Source organism: Necator americanus, chromosome X (assembly GCF_031761385.1).
Source record: "Necator americanus strain Aroian chromosome X, whole genome shotgun sequence".
NCBI lineage: Eukaryota > Metazoa > Nematoda > Chromadorea > Rhabditida > Ancylostomatidae > Necator > Necator americanus.
This window is the reverse complement of record NC_087376.1, coordinates 29221984-29235343: the sequence shown is the minus strand read 5'-3', so window position 1 is coordinate 29235343 and position 13360 is coordinate 29221984.

Below are 13360 nucleotides of genomic sequence, written 5' to 3'. Positions count from 1 at the left end.
CACTATCTATCCACGATGCGCGTACAACTTCGAGTGACAAGCTGGATGACACTCACTTACAGCCAGCGCTCATCGCATGGCGGAAATGGAAGCGCAGCGGAACGGTGCTGGCCCTCCGAACTCGGACATACTCACGAGTTTGGCAGCAAAGGGTGCACACTTATCGGGAACGAGATGAATTCGGGGATTTTCCTGGAATTTTTTTACATTCCACGATTGCTTCTATATATTTAGAAACTGACAGGTGTTATGTTTTCAATAGCGACGTTTTCCCATGTTAATCATATTTACAATGTCGACCCATGCTAGGATTTGCAATCACGATTCTGGAACGACTGTCTCCTATCTTGGGCGGGAATTTCTACATGTAGTATTCGAATGCGTTGCGATAAGGTGTAACCATATACGATTAGCGACACATTACTGACTTTCATAGTTCTTAGCATTTCTTAATTCTTTGTTTAAGATGTAACCTATTCAGAAAATATCAAATTCCTTAGGAATTGACATTTCACTGCGATATTTACATGACGGACGTAAATATCACAGTATGTCAACACGTGCCTCATCGTCAACAAAATATCATCCGTCCAAAGTCGTAGTCAATCCGTTTCGACATCAGTTTCAGTACCATGTGGGTGTGTGCGAATGAACGCTAACTTTATCGAACTCGTGAGGGAAAAAAAAGCATACGACGTGCTGCGACACAACCACTTTGTCCTTGCCTTTCGACACAGCGTTTTTTTTTTCTGGACGAAAAGCAAAAAAACAATCAGGGACCGCTCAAAATGAGTATGAAGGTCGATGATGAGTACTACGATTCTATCGTAGAAATTGAGGAATGAGGTTGTTACGCTTAAATGCAACTGAGCAGCGCTGAGCTCGTGAATAAGTGAGGAAAACAGGAGGTGAAGTGGAGTGTGTGTGTGTGTGTGTGCTCCTGCTTCACATCTATTATTCACGAAATGCTCACGATTAAAGCAGAAGAATTCGTCTATGAACGAACTGGTTGAGAAGGGAAACATCGAAATGATGTTTATCATTTAATAGTCTTTATACGAATTTCATCATGGAATCTAGGAAGAGTTCGAGGTCATAGCGACGTTTTTAGTGATGCAGGTCGTTGATTAATCGAAACTGACAACATTTTGACCATAACACCTATCGACCACACTTGGTGTAAGAGTTGTTAGTATGGAAGATATTGATTCGTTACTAGTATAACCTTTAACGCATAGTAAATGTGACGACGGACGGAGTGCAAACCACGATATGGCGTATTGTCCTTCGATTCTCATGGAGGTCATGCAGGGATTTGCGGACAGCCGTTGATGTTCGAACGATGAAAAGCCAGCCCTCTTGAACGTGATGAAGAGGTTGATGTGGTGCATATAACGGCCTTAAGGGCTCATTTATATGTATGCGTTAGAGAATTAGCCGGAAAAAATAGGATTACATAAATTCTATAGCTATACCGCCGAAAGTACAACACATTCTCGAAACGAGTCTCAAGAATCCGAAACAAAAAAGAAGGAAGAAGAATTCTGAGGAAATTTTCCGGATCATAAACTTCGTGGTTGCAATGTGATACGTTTCCGCTACTAATATAATCAGAATTCCTCGCTTACTCGCAATAAAAGAGTAAAAGAAAAAAATATGCACATAGCTATCTGTCAGCCATAAACTCAAAAGCTATTCTCAAAAGCAGCGCCGTCACAACAAACGCAACTGAGCCAAGAAATTTATGAATACCTCAAGCCGAGCCAACGAGCCAGTCAACCAACCAACAACAAACGATATTGTGAAAAGATGTGTGCTACCAGAAGAAAAGAATCCTACTCCATGGCAAATGTGCCAAAAACCATCTGCTAGATATTATAAATAAGCCTATGCGGTGACCGTAAAGGACATAAATGTTACATATGAACGCTGATAGGCCAGAGATGAGAACTTGATAGTGGCGAGAGTCGGGTTGTGATGGTAGCGCGGTGGTTGCGACGGAGGAGGGAACGTCAGAAAGAGCGCAAACGAGTGAGGGACTAGAGATGGTCGGCGCTGATCAGAGAGTGCGCGGAGACGGGAGCTGACGCGATCACAATGATTGTGATTAAGGAGTCATGCTAGAGGAAAGAGCGTAGCGGATGGCGGAGAATGGAAACCACAGGATGAGGAAGAGAGAGAGAGACGCTGAGGCATGGAGCGTTGCAGACGTGAGTCGTGGAGGCGGGACCACCATCGCAAAACCGCCGGGGTCGTGGAAGGGGAAGGCGATGGCCGAATGCAAATATGTCGAGTAAAGTGCGGGTTGCGCTCCCTTTCGGCTATGCACGACGGGGACATGGGCGTCGCCGGCGGCACGCATTCGTCGTCTGTTCGAGTTCCCATCGGACGTATTCACGCCATCGACGCGCTAATGAGGCCAGAAATACGAGCCCACCCCTTTTCCGACAAGCTGGACCATCCTCATCAGCTACGCCTGCCAGCTACAACGTATGAAAGGTTTGTGGATGGACGTAAACAACACAGGCACATTCGAAAAAAATTCTTGGAAAATTCCCTTAGAGACTGAAGTGCTCCAAAAAAAGAGGAGGAAAGTTGCTCTTACTGAGTTCCTGAATTAATCAGGGTACTTTCATTTCACGAAGAGAATCACTTCTAAAAGATCCACTCACATCCTCCAACGATTAGAAACGTCCACGTTTGCAAGTTTTGTTGCGGCAAAAGAAAAAGTGTCCTTGGTTATCCGCGTACATGAGAGTAGAACTTGATCATCACTCTGTGGCACTCAACATGAGGATGTTCCAACTTTAGATTTGCCGACGAATATGTGAAGTAAATATAAATATCCAGACTGCTCTTACATATAAAAACTGGCAAATATGGATCTTGACAGTAACTCAATATTTCCAAAACGCGACAATGGAAGAAATTAGCCACACTTAGGAATTATTTTCTAGTGGGCAAAAAATTCAATCCTAAACTAAAACAATGAAACACGCAAAAGAAGCATTTATGAAGATTGCTTACCGTATACCATTTACTTCTCTTTTTCTTTTAAATGGAAAAAACGCTACTCAATAGTTGTGTTTTAAGTACACTATAATTATTAGCCCGGTTATTCCCACCACTAAGAACAAAACCTTTTCGAACGGAAATGTTCCTGAACAAACAGATAACTCAAAAAAAATTACCGGTGATTCCGGATATACACAGCGACTGCTGTCATCTGTTCTAGACAAAAAAAAGTCGACGATTGACGCAAATTGCAGTAGACTGCAACGTAGGTGGATTCTGGATCCTCGCAACTCTTTCGAATTTCGACATAATTTTGACTTCATCCGAACACGTGCAAGGATACTGTCATTATTTCCAAAGTGCATTGGTTTCCATTTCAAAATGCTTAGTTATGCAATTCGGATGACACATCCAACGAAAACGTGACTGAAACGGGAAATTCGATGCACGGGGATCAAGAACTTCTGCACAAAAACATCAAAGAGACAGTTCGACAAAGTCAATACAGGAATATTCCAGAATAAAAAGCATAAACATAAATATATTCTACTATAAAATATGTTACAACATATATGATAAAAATTATCGTATTCCATTTTTCCTATGACTCGAATGTTTCACCATGTTCTAACGAAAAGCATATGCTAGTATCTTACGAAAAAAAGGTTGGAAGAAACGGTATAATTTAAATTTTAGTCTTTTTCTTAAAGTTTGACTTTATGGAAGCTTCTATGGACTATGCTCCTTTAGTTAGAGCACAATTTGTGAACGAATACTGGAGAATTTTGTTCAAAATCCGTCAAAGATGTAAGAATTCTTAAATTGGGCAGAAGATTCTCATCCTGAAGTTTTACTTTGAGAAAAACCAGCTTTGCTTTTGATTTGCCGACTTATTTATTGTTGGTAACAAAAATCCAGAAATGTTTAACGAAGGACCTTTGCCGTGTTTTCTACTATCGACAGGTAAACAGATGTCAGTAACGTGGGGAATAAATTTCGAAAAAAAAATCATTAGAACAATTATCACAGAATATTTTCTCGCCCTAATCGCTCTAAACAATAAGGATCTTACAATTTTTCATATAGGATTCACATTGTAAAATGTCATTTTCGTGTTTGATCAGTAAATCCTCCAGAAAGAAATCCATACGGAAACTCAGAACTCTTCAAAAACATTACAACAAAAACGAATGTGCATAAGCCGTCAATCGAATATGATGGATTTGTGGAAGTTTTTCTTTGTTGACGTGATGTTTCCGACTTCTGCACTCGCCATATGAGCAACCCATGTTATCCTCATTAAACTCACTCAATACAATCTCACTTCGTAGTCCGTTGACGGCTACTTATTTCCCACTAACATCAATTTTTACCTCGAAATCGGCTATTTCTCATTAGGACAAAAAAAAACACCCGAATCACACACTTTTCCGACAAAAGAGTGATTAGTCGTCGAAGGACGTGAAAAATTAGGAGGCGTCGAAGAGACAAACCGACCATCGAAGTTTTCGATTCATGTATGGAGGACGATGCTAAAAAAAGCTAGGGATCTAAATAGTTGTGATGGAATACGGTTAAAGAAAATGAAGCTAAGATGTTCGGAGGAGTTCGACGGAGTCAGGAAATGAACCATCTTTTAAAAATATGCTACACTTGCTGTAGATTTTCAGCGAGAAAAAAATTCATAAGCTGCAATATCCAGAAAGAAATTAGTGAATTATGTATGCGCATATCGATTATACTCGGCGGAAGTTCCTTACCGGTCTCAGAGATGGAACGTCTTCAATGAAAAATGAATGAAAAAAAAGAAACAAATTGTTCATTGATGAAGAAAAGAGTGTATATTTACACGAGATCGAGACAAATACGTTTTTTTTAGACGGTCGAAAAACAATTGTGCGTAACCAACACAAGTTTTTTCGAGAGTAGGAAAAGAGCATCGTGGAATAGCGTAGTGCAGGAGAGGCGAAAAAAAAAACGTTTAAAATGCAATCGTGCCATGGAATACGAATTTTACGACATCACAATGGCGCCATAGTTACGATAACTTTTGGAATCTTACAATTTCATAGCGTACAAGAACGGATAGAAACGTGTACACGTTGTACTATAGAATATATTTGAATATATATCATATTTATTTGAATACAACGATATCGGAGGCGGCATTGAACGAAAAGAAACGCCCATCCTTGAATTTTCTCCAGCGCTTAACGTCATTTATAATATTCCCACTAGAAAAAATTTTTTCATTTATAATACTTCCACTAGAAAAAAAAATTCTAACACATTTCATTACTAATCAGACGTCATAATTCTTACAAAACATTTTTGTGAGGTAGAATACGGTTTAGAAAAATTGGTGTCAAAATAAAGAGAGAAGAATTTTACAATAATAACTCAACGAACAAGAAATCAGCAGCTGAGCTGTAATCCATATCACAAATTAAGGATGATATATTACCATTTCTGGAATAATTAAGGGAGCACTGTCAAATGACCACCTCAAATCTCTTCTCTTCTCATAAATTCTTTAATAAAATTTTATTTTTAAAGATTTCATAAATTTGCTCCATTAACACGAACACTTGCTCGCTTTAATGCAAATGAAATTGTTCTAGTGCGACTTTCAAGGATTTTTAGAACAAAATAAAGGTAAACAGAGAGTAAAATTTTTTGGAGCACTTAGGACTTAGTTTTTTTCTGGATCAGCTGACGCCAAGTTTGCGATTTATTGTTTAACAGTCACAGATTAAAATTACAGTTAAAATATCACTATATCTGCCACTTTGTAACAGACCGAGAGTAAGTATTTAATATAAAAAATCTTCACAGTTTCGAAATGAACAATATAAACATTACATTAAACTATTTGTTTTTGTTAGGATTTCAAATAAAGCACATATTGTTGCATACATGGATGTCACGGTTGATATTGCGTTTAGAAAAAAATATATGGCTAAAAGGAAGAGGAAAAAAACTATAAAAATAGAGTGTTTCCAAACGAATAGAATTTGAGCATGTTACTGAAATTAGAGGAAAACTATAAAGTTCTTAAATTAATTGATATTTTTGTCCTAACATAAATCTAGAATAAAGCTTGTAATGATTTCCTCAGAATGTTATGGGTTCCAGAGTAATTTCATTGATTTATTATTACACAAAAATCTATATTAGAAGATAATTTTAGGTTTCGTATAGCAAATAAATCTTTCAATATCCAGAAAACGAAAATCTAGTTAGACTGCATGACTGAGAATTTTCCATTATTTGAGGATCTAGTCCGAATGACACGATGACAAGTGTACAAGTTTACGCACTCAAGTGCTTCCTCGCCACTGACAACACTAACACAAATTTCTATCGAACATTTTGCAGTGAGCGAAAGTAGAACAGAAAACTATTTGAGTTTTTTTTCTCGCATGTCGGTAGCCCATAGAGAAAAAAATTACCTAGTTATGCTTGAAAAATGAGTGGTTTCCCTCAGTAATGGAGCCTCTTATAATATGAAAATACGCTGTGGTAAAATATCGCATAAATCAACGTAATTGTACCAGTAATATGACAGAAGTAGTACGTTGCCCTCTCTTAAACTTTCCTCAAAATTAAAGCGTAAATTGTATTCGCTCGATTTAAGACAATATCTGTTTTTACATGAAAATAAGAGTGAGATAAACGATTTACATGTCGACATTCAGAAGTAATCATGCATGGAAAACGCTCAAATTCGTAATGACGCAAGGATTTCTTTTTCTTTTTGATCAAATCAGTTCTGTCAGAATCGTAGAATTGCTTCATATAATTGCAAACGCAAATTGTTTGAAGCGAAGTGATTGTAATTGAAATCGTAGGATATTAATTCATTCCTACGGTAGTTGGCAGATTTATTTCTGGAAGAAATAATAAATGAGAATAGGAATCTCTGTCAACTCTCGAATAACGACTTAGAAGTTTGTTCGGATGTTGCTACGACGAACAAATCCAACAAATGTAATTAGTCGATTATTTCACAAAAAGAACCAAGTAGTTTAGTAAACATTGAAAATGAGATCTAAACCACAAAAATTTATCTGAGAACTGGTCCTCAGATCCATCCAAACATCTTCCCTCGCTTCTAAATATCCATTTTTTAAAAAGAGGGCGCCGAAGATCAATATCAATGGTGGAGAATACGGGAATTAAATAAATTGAAAAGACTTCAAAGGGAAATGACTCTCGTTCCATAATAACGTTATAATTTATGAATCAATTTCTACACTACACCTATATAATAATGACATGAATTTGAAGAGTGTAGTATAAATGTCATATTGTTTTAAAAATGTTGCGGGGAAATCCATTAAAGGGAAAAATGTAAAATATATTATTCAAGAAATTAACGAAGAGTTGTGAGACTTGATTTTTATTGAGTTTAGCATGGATAGTGCTGGTAACGTCTACGGATTCAGCCATTTTAAGTGTTGAGTCTGAGAAGTTGAGGGAAATTGATATGTACAGCACACTTTTGCCAGAGTGGATTCAACGATAAATATGAAAATTGTAATAGAACATTCATATCAAAACTCAAAAGCGCTACTACTGACGATTTGAACCGGGGAGGTAAATTTTGAGGGATTTTGCCATTCTATTTCAAGAGCTAATATTTCAGCATAACAGCATAATACTCGAATTCCCTCTTCGCCTACTAAGACATGCAAAGGAGTCGAACATAAACACAATCGTTATTTTCTCAGCTCACTGAACGCATGAGTTATTACGAGGCGAGTAAAAGGTGCAGGAAAATTATTATAGAATTCAAGCATAGTCATAACTCTGACTCACCGAAACTTATCGTCACCACAACCAAACATGATAAAAGAAAATGATGACGGAAGGAAAACGGATGAGTAAATCCAAACAATCGAAATAATGTCATAACTGGTGATCTATTTGCAGTATATGTTTCATAAAATAGAAGAGCTGGTTTCTGGATGACTATGTTAAGCGAAAATCACATTCTCACAATGATTCATCGTTGAATGTTCGATATGGTTGAATGGTTTTTGCGCAATGTTTCAATCAAAGATTCTCAACAAACGAAATGGAAGACACAAGTTTTTGCATTCATTGGATAACGTAAGATTAATGTTTGTTCTGGATGAAAGTCAAATGTACGAGAAACGAAACGCCTACATACGATTTCACTGGAACCCATAAGAGAAAATGCAGTATCACATCTTTTTACCGTTTCTATCGTAATTAAAACACTTAAAAATGACAAAATTCTGCTTCAGTCAACGTGAAACATCCATGAAGAAAGCTCGAAAGTAAACAGTAACAACGTTTCCACGGATATTGACACGTTAAGCAAGGCTAAAACAAATAACAAACCGCAAATCCCTCAAAAATCTTGACAAGCCGAGGAACAACTGTCAAATTGTGGACGAATTTGCATCAATCTCAAATGCTCCGTGGACGAGTTGCAGCAATCCATGAATCGTTATGAATTGTACACATGATTACGTATACACGTAAACATCACATAATTACTCCTCGAGGCGGTAATCCTGTTAACTCCTCCTTTCTGCCATTCTGACGTGAATTTCTGGAAGAGATTTAGCTATCCTGGAAGGGTTCTGCTCCACATTAATTTTAATAAATTTGTAGTTTATAATTTACAACACACCATAAATATATATTTATATATTTGCAGTTTGTAATAACCACATAATAAGTCCAAATCAATAATGATCCACATGAGTGATTTTATTATGGATGCCTCCTTTATAAACACCGATCACAGCCGCGATAATTATCATGGAAGCCCGGTTATAGAATTCTGAAAGTGTATCTAAACCCTAAGATTTTCTCTAATAGATATATTGATTACTACAAAGTCAGATGACTTTCCCAAAGTTGTAATCAACATAGTTTTTGCAGGAACATATGGAAATCCACGCTTTCCCTGTTCTTCAAAGAGATCCATATTTGCTTAGAATTTCTAGCTGCCTCGTAAACAACCGGATGCTGCATGATTCTCTCATTCAACTGTGAGTTTAGCATTCATCCGATGTGCAAAGGGGCTGATCGAACAATGTGTGTGTGGCCTATTCATGGATAACTACTTGTGTGAGCCTTGAGACATTCTTAAGTGAGGCATACGAAAGCTGAAGGATTTCAAATTGAACCTGAATGAGATAAATCTAGTCTCAAACAACAAAAGACAGATTCCTTGCAATTTTTACCTCTCTGAAATCGATAAAGTATTATGAATTCTGTAATATGTATGTAATATATGTTTTTATCTATGTAATATAAAGGGAATACAGCTATTTGTTAAGCAAAAACCTCGAAAAAAGAGGTAATTTCGAAAATATTGAGTTAATCTTGTGTGTGTTTTTTTTAGAATGTTTCTCATTTCTGATTTTTCATTTTTGGTGATTTTTCTGGAGCAAAAAAAAAGCGTATAATTGGGCAATACAATCTCTAACATACAATTATATATAAATATAATGAGAAATAATTTCACCTTTAATATTTTGAAACTATCAGACTTTATAGAATCCAATGCACTTCTGCAAATAATTCTTTTTCATTATCCACTTCAACCGCTTTTGTTAACGCCCATGAATACTATGCAAACACACTTGTAATATTATATTGTTGTTTTTTACTGGTTGAAATTGTATCCTTGAGAGTGGTCAATTCTTTGGATGACCGAAAAACCTACGCATGTTAGAGCTACATATGCAAGGGTCTGTGAAGAGCAAAGTTATCAAATTCTATCTTCCTTTTTAAGGGAAATATGTATACTTTTAATTTTTCTTCACAAAAAATCTTCAGTTCTATTTCACAAAATTCGGACATCACAGACTCCAACAAATAGCATAGGCCTGTTCGTTAATTATAAAAATTCCTATCCATTGAACAATTTGCTTGGACTTGCTCAAAAATTGGGAAATCATCCCCTTTTTAACGAAAGGAGTACTAATCGTCGCAAAAACTTTGGAAAAGTAGCTATTTTTCATGGATAAAAGTTGTAGATGGGACGACTATAGCGCAGTCAGTAAGAAGTTCCGCTGTGTCAATGTCCAATGGAGGTTCAATTACGTCCTAGTGCCAACCACACTTTTCATCCCTCGAAGGTCGATAAATTGATCCCAGACTTGTCTGCGAGAAAAAATACACTGACTTGATACATCAGCAAACCTCCGCAAGTCACTGTACAGGCTACACGCGAGTTCGTAAACCTCAAGGATTGAATTCTGGATTGAAGTGAACGTGGTAGCGGATTCCAAGCGCATTGATTAACGCTAGATTTTTTATCCTTTATAGGCTATAGAAATTTAAAAAATTATATCCAGCTTTTGTATTTTCTTTTTTCTCATAAATAATCTTCTTAAAGGTGGAGAATTTATCTATGCATTTATTTGGAAAATCTAATACAGCGAAATTTTTAGAAGAACCCTTCTACATCGGTTGAGAATTTAACCTCACAAAATAAAACAAAAAAAAAATAAAACACAAAATAAAGAATCAAACCCTAAATGGACTTTTCGTCAATATACTGCCATGATCACAATTACGGAGACAGAGACTAGAACAATCGAAATGTTAGAATATTTTGAGGACAGTGATTGAATTTGTTTTTGTCTATATTTAATTTCAGAGAATAAAGCTTATACTGAGTAAATAAAGATTTTACTCTCCTTTCCTAATCCATAAATGTGTCAAGTCTTCAAAACAAAATAAAAAGACCTGCCCAAACTACCTCATCTACACAACAGGAGTTTTTTTTTTCAATCTAATAAACGTATATCTCATGTAAAACAACTAAAAAAAAAATTGACGGGAAAAAATCGTAAAACTTGGCTGCACTAGACGTGTGGAGGGGAACTGCTTGCAAGCCAAATTTATCCATGAAGCTATGTCCTTGAATATTCTGCATCGAATTTCTTTCTCAAAATAACAGCTGAAATATCAAGGCAGTCACCATGTAGGATACGTAATTTCTGCAGACGGATCTGCAATCATGCGTGAATAATTTGAAAAAAAACGATATGAAGGGACCGGAAACTTTTCGATGTCCTTGAGGTGGTACAGCAGTCCCCAGAAATGCACTTTACATCAGCATAGAAGTCCAGTATGCGTGAAAATTCTAGTCAAAAAGCATTATATTATAGAAAGTAGCTTCAGCTACAGTATTACTGGTGTTTTTAGAAAATTAAACTCCAAACAGGCTCTATCAGAGACTTCGAATCATTAAATTTAACTTCTTTTTCACTCATACACCTTGGGTATTGAATTCAAATTATCCTCGTGCATTTTTTTCCCAGAAATATAAGTATCAACCATCACAAACAGCTCATATTACAGAACTTTACGTTTCTACGGTTTCATTCTAATATTACATGTATTACGGTAGTTTGTTTACTTCATGGAAATCGTTGGGTTCAAAGGATCTGATGCACCTGCTGCTCAAACGATTCACCTGCATAGAGACTAATCGGTCTGACATATTCCATGAACAAACCAGTTACACCTTGTGTTTTTATTATTATTAGATGTAAATAGATAAACATCTGAAGGCCGAAAACATGGACGAAGAGCCAATGGTACCGATATTGTGATATTTCTTGTTGAATGTAAAAAATAATTCGCACATTGATTTACAACTAAACGGGTGACAAGTTCTTCTGAGTTTTTTTTTGAACTTCACTCTTTCTTCGCAGTAAGAATTTCCACAATCAAGAAGATTTCTATATTGATAACGTTACTTTCCACTAATCTACTAATTAATCATCTTCACTATTGATTTCTAATATTATAATTAAATATTTATAATAATAGAAACCACTGGTTGGTGGACCGCGCTTAATCATAATTAATTTTACAAATAGAATATGTTCATTTTTCCTCTGGAATTGGTGGTTCATGCAGGAAACAAATATTGTTATAGGAAGCAATAACTTCATATTATTTTGAAAGAACGAAAATTCAAAAATATATCAGACCTGATAATAGAAGAGTATTTTTGCGTTGTTTCGTAGTCTCCTACGCCTACGTAATTAATTCCACAAACCAATTCCACACAAACAAAACCAGACGAAAAACTTCGTAAAATCCAGCACTTTACATTATTCTACCTTTGTTCAAATAAAGGATGAAACATAAATGATCCGAACTCTAGCATTACGGTATCATTGCTTGAATGAGGTAAGAGAAAGAATTCAATATTGTACAGATCGGCTTCCATAATGAAATCCGCCACATCCCAACGTTGACATTCAATATTCGTTGATATTCGATCGATATTCTTCAAGAATTATCACGTACTTGATTTAATAAAAGCAAATTACCGTTTAGGAGCTTGTCCCACTTGAATAACATGTCATAACACCACAATAGAAGCTAAGGTTAGAAGGCTGGATCGTTTCGCCTCATACCTCAAGGAATTCACTCACATAAATTGAAAGAAAACGCAACACTCGATAAACCTTCCAATCCCGTGTCAACACAGGCAAAGTGACTTCCATTTCCACTTTACTAAATCTATTTCTATCTTACGCATTTTCTCAATCGGTCACACGATGAAACGATGCGTTAATGCGTCTCAAATGGTCTTTAAATCCGTTCAATGTCAGACATGAATACATGTCCAGAAACTATCCGCACTAATGAAAAATACTAAATCCTACGTTTAAAAAAATATCTATATTACAGTAAATCAACCAGAACAAAAAGTTTCCTACAGAACATTTCTTCCTCGAAAAAAAAAAAAACGTATAGTATTAACTCAAACAGGGGTACACGTCAGAGGTTTTTGTGCCTCCAATCATATCGGGATTAAGAAGACTTGGCACTTCGAACACCATTATTATACAATAAAACGGTCATCTGAAGTCTCACAGGAAAAAAAGAACAAGGAAACAAGCAAAAAGGCAGAGCAAAGAGCAGACCGAACATTGGTATTAACGACATGTATCAAGGTAGAGGATTGAAAAATGAGGATGCGACTATATACGACAATACTAGCGACGTTTATAGAATGAATACACAGGCTAGCTGCGACTATTGATTGCTTACCACTGCAGCATGGGGGGAAAGGCAGACAAGCGGAGTCAAACAGTTAGCCGTAAGCGCATATGAGTCTCTGCTTGTGCGCGATTCAGCGCGTACGCTGAGATGAAAAGCAAAGCAGAAGTCGCAATGCCATGCTTTATGAGAAATTCTCTAAATAAAACAGAAAATCTTTGATACAAATGATACCTGCATCGTGGAAGGTCATAAAAGAACATCATAATTTCAAACAGTTCAACAGCTCTAAGGATACTGAAATAAAACGAATTTGAGCATAAAAACCGAA